Consider the following 13,287-nt stretch of genomic DNA (forward strand, 5'->3'; position numbering starts at 1 on the left):
TTGAACAGTGTCAGGAATATAATCACTAGGAATACTCTGGCAGAAGTCACGAGAACATTTGGAGTAGCTAAAGTAAAAATTTGAGGTTTCATATTATTGAAATGTGTAGCCAAATATTTGTCTTTTGTTGAGCCATGTCAGGATAATAATCACTAGGAATAGCCCAAGTATAAGTTTGAAGATTCATCTTTTCTGTATTGATTAGGCAGATATTCAGCATTTGTCTTCCGTTGAACAGTGTCAGGAATATAATCACTAGGAATACTCTGGCAGAAGTCACGAGAACATTTGGAGTAGCTAAAGTAAAAATTTGAGGTTTCATATTATTGAAATGTGTAGCCAAATATTTGTCTTTTGTTGAGCCATGTCAGGATAATAATCACTAGGAATAGCCCAAGTATAAGTTTGAAGATTCATCTTTTCTGTATTGATTAGGCAGATATTCAGCATTTGTCTTCCGTTGAACAGTGTCAGGAATATAATCACTAGGAATACTCTGGCAGAAGTCACGAGAACATTTGGAGTAGCTAAAGTAAAAATTTGAGGTTTCATATTATTGAAATGTGTAGCCAAATATTTGTCTTTTGTTGAGCCATGTCAGGATAATAATCACTAGGAATAGCCCAAGTATAAGTTTGAAGATTCATCTTTTCTGTATTGATTAGGCAGATATTCAGCATTTGTCTTCCGTTGAACAGTGTCAGGAATATAATCACTAGGAATACTCTGGCAGAAGTCACGAGAACATTTGGAGTAGCTAAAGTAAAAATTTGAGGTTTCATATTATTGAAATGTGTAGCCAAATATTTGTCTTTTGTTGAGCCATGTCAGGATAATAATCACTAGGAATAGCCCAAGTATAAGTTTGAAGATTCATCTTTTCTGTATTGATTAGGCAGATATTCAGCATTTGTCTTCCGTTGAACAGTGTCAGGAATATAATCACTAGGAATACTCTGGCAGAAGTCACGAGAACATTTGGAGTAGCTAAAGTAAAAATTTGAGGTTTCATATTATTGAAATGTGTAGCCAAATATTTGTCTTTTGTTGAGCCATGTCAGGATAATAATCACTAGGAATAGCCCAAGTATAAGTTTGAAGATTCATCTTTTCTGTATTGATTAGGCAGATATTCAGCATTTGTCTTCCGTTGAACAGTGTCAGGAATATAATCACTAGGAATACTCTGGCAGAAGTCACGAGAACATTTGGAGTAGCTAAAGTAAAAATTTGAGGTTTCATATTATTGAAATGTGTAGCCAAATATTTGTCTTTTGTTGAGCCATGTCAGGATAATAATCACTAGGAATAGCCCAAGTATAAGTTTGAAGATTCATCTTTTCTGTATTGATTAGGCAGATATTCAGCATTTGTCTTCCGTTGAACAGTGTCAGGAATATAATCACTAGGAATACTCTGGCAGAAGTCACGAGAACATTTGGAGTAGCTAAAGTAAAAATTTGAGGTTTCATATTATTGAAATGTGTAGCCAAATATTTGTCTTTTGTTGAGCCATGTCAGGATAATAATCACTAGGAATAGCCCAAGTATAAGTTTGAAGATTCATCTTTTCTGTATTGATTAGGCAGATATTCAGCATTTGTCTTCCGTTGAACAGTGTCAGGAATATAATCACTAGGAATACTCTGGCAGAAGTCACGAGAACATTTGGAGTAGCTAAAGTAAAAATTTGAGGTTTCATATTATTGAAATGTGTAGCCAAATATTTGTCTTTTGTTGAGCCATGTCAGGATAATAATCACTAGGAATAGCCCAAGTATAAGTTTGAAGATTCATCTTTTCTGTATTGATTAGGCAGATATTCAGCATTTGTCTTCCGTTGAACAGTGTCAGGAATATAATCACTAGGAATACTCTGGCAGAAGTCACGAGAACATTTGGAGTAGCTAAAGTAAAAATTTGAGGTTTCATATTATTGAAATGTGTAGCCAAATATTTGTCTTTTGTTGAGCCATGTCAGGATAATAATCACTAGGAATAGCCCAAGTATAAGTTTGAAGATTCATCTTTTCTGTATTGATTAGGCAGATATTCAGCATTTGTCTTCCGTTGAACAGTGTCAGGAATATAATCACTAGGAATACTCTGGCAGAAGTCACGAGAACATTTGGAGTAGCTAAAGTAAAAATTTGAGGTTTCATATTATTGAAATGTGTAGCCAAATATTTGTCTTTTGTTGAGCCATGTCAGGATAATAATCACTAGGAATAGCCCAAGTATAAGTTTGAAGATTCATCTTTTCTGTATTGATTAGGCAGATATTCAGCATTTGTCTTCCGTTGAACAGTGTCAGGAATATAATCACTAGGAATACTCTGGCAGAAGTCACGAGAACATTTGGAGTAGCTAAAGTAAAAATTTGAGGTTTCATATTATTGAAATGTGTAGCCAAATATTTGTCTTTTGTTGAGCCATGTCAGGATAATAATCACTAGGAATAGCCCAAGTATAAGTTTGAAGATTCATCTTTTCTGTATTGATTAGGCAGATATTCAGCATTTGTCTTCCGTTGAACAGTGTCAGGAATATAATCACTAGGAATACTCTGGCAGAAGTCACGAGAACATTTGGAGTAGCTAAAGTAAAAATTTGAGGTTTCATATTATTGAAATGTGTAGCCAAATATTTGTCTTTTGTTGAGCCATGTCAGGATAATAATCACTAGGAATAGCCCAAGTATAAGTTTGAAGATTCATCTTTTCTGTATTGATTAGGCAGATATTCAGCATTTGTCTTCCGTTGAACAGTGTCAGGAATATAATCACTAGGAATACTCTGGCAGAAGTCACGAGAACATTTGGAGTAGCTAAAGTAAAAATTTGAGGTTTCATATTATTGAAATGTGTAGCCAAATATTTGTCTTTTGTTGAGCCATGTCAGGATAATAATCACTAGGAATAGCCCAAGTATAAGTTTGAAGATTCATCTTTTCTGTATTGATTAGGCAGATATTCAGCATTTGTCTTCCGTTGAACAGTGTCAGGAATATAATCACTAGGAATACTCTGGCAGAAGTCACGAGAACATTTGGAGTAGCTAAAGTAAAAATTTGAGGTTTCATATTATTGAAATGTGTAGCCAAATATTTGTCTTTTGTTGAGCCATGTCAGGATAATAATCACTAGGAATAGCCCAAGTATAAGTTTGAAGATTCATCTTTTCTGTATTGATTAGGCAGATATTCAGCATTTGTCTTCCGTTGAACAGTGTCAGGAATATAATCACTAGGAATACTCTGGCAGAAGTCACGAGAACATTTGGAGTAGCTAAAGTAAAAATTTGAGGTTTCATATTATTGAAATGTGTAGCCAAATATTTGTCTTTTGTTGAGCCATGTCAGGATAATAATCACTAGGAATAGCCCAAGTATAAGTTTGAAGATTCATCTTTTCTGTATTGATTAGGCAGATATTCAGCATTTGTCTTCCGTTGAACAGTGTCAGGAATATAATCACTAGGAATACTCTGGCAGAAGTCACGAGAACATTTGGAGTAGCTAAAGTAAAAATTTGAGGTTTCATATTATTGAAATGTGTAGCCAAATATTTGTCTTTTGTTGAGCCATGTCAGGATAATAATCACTAGGAATAGCCCAAGTATAAGTTTGAAGATTCATCTTTTCTGTATTGATTAGGCAGATATTCAGCATTTGTCTTCCGTTGAACAGTGTCAGGAATATAATCACTAGGAATACTCTGGCAGAAGTCACGAGAACATTTGGAGTAGCTAAAGTAAAAATTTGAGGTTTCATATTATTGAAATGTGTAGCCAAATATTTGTCTTTTGTTGAGCCATGTCAGGATAATAATCACTAGGAATAGCCCAAGTATAAGTTTGAAGATTCATCTTTTCTGTATTGATTAGGCAGATATTCAGCATTTGTCTTCCGTTGAACAGTGTCAGGAATATAATCACTAGGAATACTCTGGCAGAAGTCACGAGAACATTTGGAGTAGCTAAAGTAAAAATTTGAGGTTTCATATTATTGAAATGTGTAGCCAAATATTTGTCTTTTGTTGAGCCATGTCAGGATAATAATCACTAGGAATAGCCCAAGTATAAGTTTGAAGATTCATCTTTTCTGTATTGATTAGGCAGATATTCAGCATTTGTCTTCCGTTGAACAGTGTCAGGAATATAATCACTAGGAATACTCTGGCAGAAGTCACGAGAACATTTGGAGTAGCTAAAGTAAAAATTTGAGGTTTCATATTATTGAAATGTGTAGCCAAATATTTGTCTTTTGTTGAGCCATGTCAGGATAATAATCACTAGGAATAGCCCAAGTATAAGTTTGAAGATTCATCTTTTCTGTATTGATTAGGCAGATATTCAGCATTTGTCTTCCGTTGAACAGTGTCAGGAATATAATCACTAGGAATACTCTGGCAGAAGTCACGAGAACATTTGGAGTAGCTAAAGTAAAAATTTGAGGTTTCATATTATTGAAATGTGTAGCCAAATATTTGTCTTTTGTTGAGCCATGTCAGGATAATAATCACTAGGAATAGCCCAAGTATAAGTTTGAAGATTCATCTTTTCTGTATTGATTAGGCAGATATTCAGCATTTGTCTTCCGTTGAACAGTGTCAGGAATATAATCACTAGGAATACTCTGGCAGAAGTCACGAGAACATTTGGAGTAGCTAAAGTAAAAATTTGAGGTTTCATATTATTGAAATGTGTAGCCAAATATTTGTCTTTTGTTGAGCCATGTCAGGATAATAATCACTAGGAATAGCCCAAGTATAAGTTTGAAGATTCATCTTTTCTGTATTGATTAGGCAGATATTCAGCATTTGTCTTCCGTTGAACAGTGTCAGGAATATAATCACTAGGAATACTCTGGCAGAAGTCACGAGAACATTTGGAGTAGCTAAAGTAAAAATTTGAGGTTTCATATTATTGAAATGTGTAGCCAAATATTTGTCTTTTGTTGAGCCATGTCAGGATAATAATCACTAGGAATAGCCCAAGTATAAGTTTGAAGATTCATCTTTTCTGTATTGATTAGGCAGATATTCAGCATTTGTCTTCCGTTGAACAGTGTCAGGAATATAATCACTAGGAATACTCTGGCAGAAGTCACGAGAACATTTGGAGTAGCTAAAGTAAAAATTTGAGGTTTCATATTATTGAAATGTGTAGCCAAATATTTGTCTTTTGTTGAGCCATGTCAGGATAATAATCACTAGGAATAGCCCAAGTATAAGTTTGAAGATTCATCTTTTCTGTATTGATTAGGCAGATATTCAGCATTTGTCTTCCGTTGAACAGTGTCAGGAATATAATCACTAGGAATACTCTGGCAGAAGTCACGAGAACATTTGGAGTAGCTAAAGTAAAAATTTGAGGTTTCATATTATTGAAATGTGTAGCCAAATATTTGTCTTTTGTTGAGCCATGTCAGGATAATAATCACTAGGAATAGCCCAAGTATAAGTTTGAAGATTCATCTTTTCTGTATTGATTAGGCAGATATTCAGCATTTGTCTTCCGTTGAACAGTGTCAGGAATATAATCACTAGGAATACTCTGGCAGAAGTCACGAGAACATTTGGAGTAGCTAAAGTAAAAATTTGAGGTTTCATATTATTGAAATGTGTAGCCAAATATTTGTCTTTTGTTGAGCCATGTCAGGATAATAATCACTAGGAATAGCCCAAGTATAAGTTTGAAGATTCATCTTTTCTGTATTGATTAGGCAGATATTCAGCATTTGTCTTCCGTTGAACAGTGTCAGGAATATAATCACTAGGAATACTCTGGCAGAAGTCACGAGAACATTTGGAGTAGCTAAAGTAAAAATTTGAGGTTTCATATTATTGAAATGTGTAGCCAAATATTTGTCTTTTGTTGAGCCATGTCAGGATAATAATCACTAGGAATAGCCCAAGTATAAGTTTGAAGATTCATCTTTTCTGTATTGATTAGGCAGATATTCAGCATTTGTCTTCCGTTGAACAGTGTCAGGAATATAATCACTAGGAATACTCTGGCAGAAGTCACGAGAACATTTGGAGTAGCTAAAGTAAAAATTTGAGGTTTCATATTATTGAAATGTGTAGCCAAATATTTGTCTTTTGTTGAGCCATGTCAGGATAATAATCACTAGGAATAGCCCAAGTATAAGTTTGAAGATTCATCTTTTCTGTATTGATTAGGCAGATATTCAGCATTTGTCTTCCGTTGAACAGTGTCAGGAATATAATCACTAGGAATACTCTGGCAGAAGTCACGAGAACATTTGGAGTAGCTAAAGTAAAAATTTGAGGTTTCATATTATTGAAATGTGTAGCCAAATATTTGTCTTTTGTTGAGCCATGTCAGGATAATAATCACTAGGAATAGCCCAAGTATAAGTTTGAAGATTCATCTTTTCTGTATTGATTAGGCAGATATTCAGCATTTGTCTTCCGTTGAACAGTGTCAGGAATATAATCACTAGGAATACTCTGGCAGAAGTCACGAGAACATTTGGAGTAGCTAAAGTAAAAATTTGAGGTTTCATATTATTGAAATGTGTAGCCAAATATTTGTCTTTTGTTGAGCCATGTCAGGATAATAATCACTAGGAATAGCCCAAGTATAAGTTTGAAGATTCATCTTTTCTGTATTGATTAGGCAGATATTCAGCATTTGTCTTCCGTTGAACAGTGTCAGGAATATAATCACTAGGAATACTCTGGCAGAAGTCACGAGAACATTTGGAGTAGCTAAAGTAAAAATTTGAGGTTTCATATTATTGAAATGTGTAGCCAAATATTTGTCTTTTGTTGAGCCATGTCAGGATAATAATCACTAGGAATAGCCCAAGTATAAGTTTGAAGATTCATCTTTTCTGTATTGATTAGGCAGATATTCAGCATTTGTCTTCCGTTGAACAGTGTCAGGAATATAATCACTAGGAATACTCTGGCAGAAGTCACGAGAACATTTGGAGTAGCTAAAGTAAAAATTTGAGGTTTCATATTATTGAAATGTGTAGCCAAATATTTGTCTTTTGTTGAGCCATGTCAGGATAATAATCACTAGGAATAGCCCAAGTATAAGTTTGAAGATTCATCTTTTCTGTATTGATTAGGCAGATATTCAGCATTTGTCTTCCGTTGAACAGTGTCAGGAATATAATCACTAGGAATACTCTGGCAGAAGTCACGAGAACATTTGGAGTAGCTAAAGTAAAAATTTGAGGTTTCATATTATTGAAATGTGTAGCCAAATATTTGTCTTTTGTTGAGCCATGTCAGGATAATAATCACTAGGAATAGCCCAAGTATAAGTTTGAAGATTCATCTTTTCTGTATTGATTAGGCAGATATTCAGCATTTGTCTTCCGTTGAACAGTGTCAGGAATATAATCACTAGGAATACTCTGGCAGAAGTCACGAGAACATTTGGAGTAGCTAAAGTAAAAATTTGAGGTTTCATATTATTGAAATGTGTAGCCAAATATTTGTCTTTTGTTGAGCCATGTCAGGATAATAATCACTAGGAATAGCCCAAGTATAAGTTTGAAGATTCATCTTTTCTGTATTGATTAGGCAGATATTCAGCATTTGTCTTCCGTTGAACAGTGTCAGGAATATAATCACTAGGAATACTCTGGCAGAAGTCACGAGAACATTTGGAGTAGCTAAAGTAAAAATTTGAGGTTTCATATTATTGAAATGTGTAGCCAAATATTTGTCTTTTGTTGAGCCATGTCAGGATAATAATCACTAGGAATAGCCCAAGTATAAGTTTGAAGATTCATCTTTTCTGTATTGATTAGGCAGATATTCAGCATTTGTCTTCCGTTGAACAGTGTCAGGAATATAATCACTAGGAATACTCTGGCAGAAGTCACGAGAACATTTGGAGTAGCTAAAGTAAAAATTTGAGGTTTCATATTATTGAAATGTGTAGCCAAATATTTGTCTTTTGTTGAGCCATGTCAGGATAATAATCACTAGGAATAGCCCAAGTATAAGTTTGAAGATTCATCTTTTCTGTATTGATTAGGCAGATATTCAGCATTTGTCTTCCGTTGAACAGTGTCAGGAATATAATCACTAGGAATACTCTGGCAGAAGTCACGAGAACATTTGGAGTAGCTAAAGTAAAAATTTGAGGTTTCATATTATTGAAATGTGTAGCCAAATATTTGTCTTTTGTTGAGCCATGTCAGGATAATAATCACTAGGAATAGCCCAAGTATAAGTTTGAAGATTCATCTTTTCTGTATTGATTAGGCAGATATTCAGCATTTGTCTTCCGTTGAACAGTGTCAGGAATATAATCACTAGGAATACTCTGGCAGAAGTCACGAGAACATTTGGAGTAGCTAAAGTAAAAATTTGAGGTTTCATATTATTGAAATGTGTAGCCAAATATTTGTCTTTTGTTGAGCCATGTCAGGATAATAATCACTAGGAATAGCCCAAGTATAAGTTTGAAGATTCATCTTTTCTGTATTGATTAGGCAGATATTCAGCATTTGTCTTCCGTTGAACAGTGTCAGGAATATAATCACTAGGAATACTCTGGCAGAAGTCACGAGAACATTTGGAGTAGCTAAAGTAAAAATTTGAGGTTTCATATTATTGAAATGTGTAGCCAAATATTTGTCTTTTGTTGAGCCATGTCAGGATAATAATCACTAGGAATAGCCCAAGTATAAGTTTGAAGATTCATCTTTTCTGTATTGATTAGGCAGATATTCAGCATTTGTCTTCCGTTGAACAGTGTCAGGAATATAATCACTAGGAATACTCTGGCAGAAGTCACGAGAACATTTGGAGTAGCTAAAGTAAAAATTTGAGGTTTCATATTATTGAAATGTGTAGCCAAATATTTGTCTTTTGTTGAGCCATGTCAGGATAATAATCACTAGGAATAGCCCAAGTATAAGTTTGAAGATTCATCTTTTCTGTATTGATTAGGCAGATATTCAGCATTTGTCTTCCGTTGAACAGTGTCAGGAATATAATCACTAGGAATACTCTGGCAGAAGTCACGAGAACATTTGGAGTAGCTAAAGTAAAAATTTGAGGTTTCATATTATTGAAATGTGTAGCCAAATATTTGTCTTTTGTTGAGCCATGTCAGGATAATAATCACTAGGAATAGCCCAAGTATAAGTTTGAAGATTCATCTTTTCTGTATTGATTAGGCAGATATTCAGCATTTGTCTTCCGTTGAACAGTGTCAGGAATATAATCACTAGGAATACTCTGGCAGAAGTCACGAGAACATTTGGAGTAGCTAAAGTAAAAATTTGAGGTTTCATATTATTGAAATGTGTAGCCAAATATTTGTCTTTTGTTGAGCCATGTCAGGATAATAATCACTAGGAATAGCCCAAGTATAAGTTTGAAGATTCATCTTTTCTGTATTGATTAGGCAGATATTCAGCATTTGTCTTCCGTTGAACAGTGTCAGGAATATAATCACTAGGAATACTCTGGCAGAAGTCACGAGAACATTTGGAGTAGCTAAAGTAAAAATTTGAGGTTTCATATTATTGAAATGTGTAGCCAAATATTTGTCTTTTGTTGAGCCATGTCAGGATAATAATCACTAGGAATAGCCCAAGTATAAGTTTGAAGATTCATCTTTTCTGTATTGATTAGGCAGATATTCAGCATTTGTCTTCCGTTGAACAGTGTCAGGAATATAATCACTAGGAATACTCTGGCAGAAGTCACGAGAACATTTGGAGTAGCTAAAGTAAAAATTTGAGGTTTCATATTATTGAAATGTGTAGCCAAATATTTGTCTTTTGTTGAGCCATGTCAGGATAATAATCACTAGGAATAGCCCAAGTATAAGTTTGAAGATTCATCTTTTCTGTATTGATTAGGCAGATATTCAGCATTTGTCTTCCGTTGAACAGTGTCAGGAATATAATCACTAGGAATACTCTGGCAGAAGTCACGAGAACATTTGGAGTAGCTAAAGTAAAAATTTGAGGTTTCATATTATTGAAATGTGTAGCCAAATATTTGTCTTTTGTTGAGCCATGTCAGGATAATAATCACTAGGAATAGCCCAAGTATAAGTTTGAAGATTCATCTTTTCTGTATTGATTAGGCAGATATTCAGCATTTGTCTTCCGTTGAACAGTGTCAGGAATATAATCACTAGGAATACTGAGCCAGAAGTCACGAGAACATTTGGAGTAGCTAAAGTAAAAATTTGAGGTTTCATATTATTGAAATGTGTAGGCTTAGCCATATTTTTAGTATTTGTCTTGTGTTGATCCATGTCAGGATAATAATCACTAGGAATAGCCCAAGTATAAATTTGAAGATTCATCTTTCCTGTATTGATTAGTCAGATATGCAGCATATGTCTTCTGTTGAACAGTGTAAGGAATATAATCTCTAGGAATACTGAGCCAGAAGGTACGAGAACATTTGGAATGGCAGAAGTTACGAGAACATTTGGAATAGCTAAAGTAAAAATGAGGTTTTATATTATTGTAATGTCTAGCCATATATTTGTCTATGCCAGGTTAATAATCATTTGCTTTTTGTTTAACAGTGCCAGTAATACTCCCGTAGAATTGGACAGTACCGATATATGAAAGTTCTTGCAGTGGCGGAAAGTAAGAGTAACCTTGCCCGGGGTGGATGAGAATTAAAATTGGAGCAGAAGAGAAGCTGGGCAATGGCCTGTAGCAGTGTATATTTTTATAGGGCGCAGTGTATATTTTTATAGGGCGTTTTCGCACTATCTCCAGTAATTCAGGAATATATACTATTTGACAACCTAAGGCAACCTCCTGTTTTGGCCAAGCTATAATAGTCTACTACCTTTCTGGTTTATTTGGTATTTCATAATCAACCAATGTTTATAAAATAGGTATTCATTGTAAATAAATAAGAATGTCAGAAATAAATATGCATATATAGTTCAGCATTTTATTCTAGATAATCCAAACAAGTTCGAAAACAATACAAATCTAAAATCTTTTATTTTAGATAATCGAAAAGTTGGAATGTAATAGAAATATATTAAATTCCAAAAGCAATGGTGTGATACAAATTTTGTTAAATTAAAGTAACTACAATAAAGATTTAACATTTTCATTAAACAACAATAAAGATTCAAAAGAAACAGTTTCACCAAAAAAAAAAAAAAAAAAAAAAAATAAAAAAAAATAATAATAAAACAAAACAACTTTGAGGGGTCCAGAATTTTTTTATAGTTGCCCTGGATGACCGGCATATATATTTTTTTTTCTTCGGCGATGTTATGTTTCCTCGGCGATGTTATGTTTCCTCGGCGATGTTATGTTTCCTCGGCGATGTTATGTTTCCTCGGCGATGTTATGTTTCCTCGGCGATGTTATGTTTCCTCGGCGATGTAGCTTTCATAAAACACATCCTGTAAAAGAGAAAATACAAATTAGTCCATGTGAATCAAAATTCCATAAAAAGAAAATGGTTTTTATACATTTATAGAAAATTGAAAAATAACCCCTTTAAATGGACTTCAATACTTTGTTCAAAGTTCAATCACATTTTAATGGATTTACAAATAAAAAATAGAATAAAAATTTGAATGGATTTATGAAAAAGCAAACCACAAATTACATTAGAATAGACTTGGTATTTTTTTTATGGACTTATAAAATCATGTTAATGGAAAAAATGCCACATATTGAATGGACCTTGAAAAAATATTTAAATAGCCTTAGAAAAAAACATTGAATGCCCATTTGAATTTCATTTTTTTTAATGCACTTAGAAAAATATATTGAATGGATTTTGAATTTTTTTATATAAATGCGCTTTTGAAATAAATGCATTTTTTGAGTTATTTTTATATACATGCGCTTTTGAAAAGGCATTTCAATTGACCTTGAAAGAAAAATTTAAATGCACTTGGGAAAAAACATCTGACAGGACTAACAAAAAATATTTAAAAAAAAAAAAAAGACGACTCGACAGACAATAAATATATATAAAAAAAAATGACTGGACAGACAAAAAATATTAAAAAAAAAAAACTGACTCGACAGACAAAAAATATTTAAAAATAAAATAAACTACAAAAAACACTTTAATGTACTTCAAAAACCTTGAATGGACTTGAGAAAAATATTGAGAAGGAATGGGGAAAAAACCAGGTAGATGTACTAGGGAAAAACCATGTCAACTGGAAAAACCATGTAGATGGCCTTCGGGGAAAATTTTTCACTGGAATTTTTTAATCAAAACAATGGAGTTGAAGCAAAATAGAAAATAGTGGAACCTCTAGACATTGAGAGAAATGTTTAATAATAATTTGACAAACTCTGGCAGCAAAAACAGAACCTGCAAACTTTTGCCGGGAAAAAGACACTTTTGCGGGGGAAAAGCCAAGGGAACTGTTGCGGAGGAAAAAAGCCAAGGGAACTGTTGCGGAGGAAAAAAGCCAAGGGAACTGTTGCGGAGGAAAAAAGCCAAGGGAACTGTTGCGGAGGAAAAAAGCCAAGGGAACTGTTGCGGAGGAAAAAAGCCAAGGGAACTGTTGCGGAGGAAAAAAAGCCAAGGGAACTGTTGCGGAGGAAAAAAAGCCAAGGGAACTGTTGCGGAGGAAAAAAAGCCAAGGGAACTGTTGCGGAGGAAAAAAGCCAAGGGAACTGTCAGAGGAAAAAAGCCAAGGGAACTGTTGCGGAGGAAAAAAGCCAAGGGAACTGTTACGGAGGAAAAAAGCCAAGGGAACTGTTACGGAGGAAAAAAGCCAAGGGAACTGTTACGGAGGAAAAAAGCCAAGGGAACTGTTGCGGAGGAAATAAACCAAGGGAAGTGTTGTGGGCAAAAAAACCATGCTATGAGGAACAACGCCCTGGAAAAGGAACTCCAGAAGGACGCAGCCTGGTGAGAAGGCCCTCAAAGTCGTTGCGGGTTTAGAAGTTCCGCAAACTTCCTTGTAGGTGAGGATGGGCAGCAAAGGTGACAGAGTTCATCCTCCTAGGAAGACGTATCTGGAGGAGAACACCCCGAAGGTTGACAACTGGACTGCAGCTGAAAAATGTTCAGCAAGTTGCTTGCAAGATCTAGAAGGTCCCTAAAGACTAAAATTAAGGTTGCCAGAGGCATCAAGGATCTTCATCCAAAGATGAAAGATCAAACAAAGAAGACAAGCAACCTTGATAGCATGCTCCAGAAGCATAAGGGCTCTAGAGAAGGACTCCCTAAGAGCAAAGCCTGGAGGTGGAGCCAAAAACATCCTCTTGGAGAGAAGGTCTTTGAAGTCGTCGTTGGCCTAGTCCTCCAAAAAGAGCATCATGGA

The 13,287-nt window shown here is 34.6% G+C and overlaps 2 long non-coding RNA genes across 2 annotated transcripts in view; one reads left to right on the forward strand and one right to left on the reverse strand.

Moving 5' to 3' along the window:
* The window catches only part of LOC137630102 (uncharacterized), a 63,376-nt gene extending 52,676 nt beyond the window's left edge, over nucleotides 1–10,700 (forward strand). The window contains exon 4 of the long non-coding RNA XR_011041655.1: nucleotides 10,549–10,700. This is a non-coding gene — a long non-coding RNA (uncharacterized lncRNA). The remainder of the gene's footprint in view (nucleotides 1–10,548) is intronic.
* A 650-nt stretch (nucleotides 10,701–11,350) lies between these two features.
* Nucleotides 11,351–13,287, reverse strand: part of LOC137630103 (uncharacterized) — a 42,904-nt gene continuing 40,967 nt past the window's right edge. Inside the window, exon 3 of the long non-coding RNA XR_011041656.1 lies at nucleotides 11,351–11,394. This is a non-coding gene — a long non-coding RNA (uncharacterized lncRNA). The remainder of the gene's footprint in view (nucleotides 11,395–13,287) is intronic.

This window comes from Palaemon carinicauda, chromosome 38 (assembly GCF_036898095.1).
Source record: "Palaemon carinicauda isolate YSFRI2023 chromosome 38, ASM3689809v2, whole genome shotgun sequence".
Classification (NCBI taxonomy): domain Eukaryota; kingdom Metazoa; phylum Arthropoda; class Malacostraca; order Decapoda; family Palaemonidae; genus Palaemon; species Palaemon carinicauda.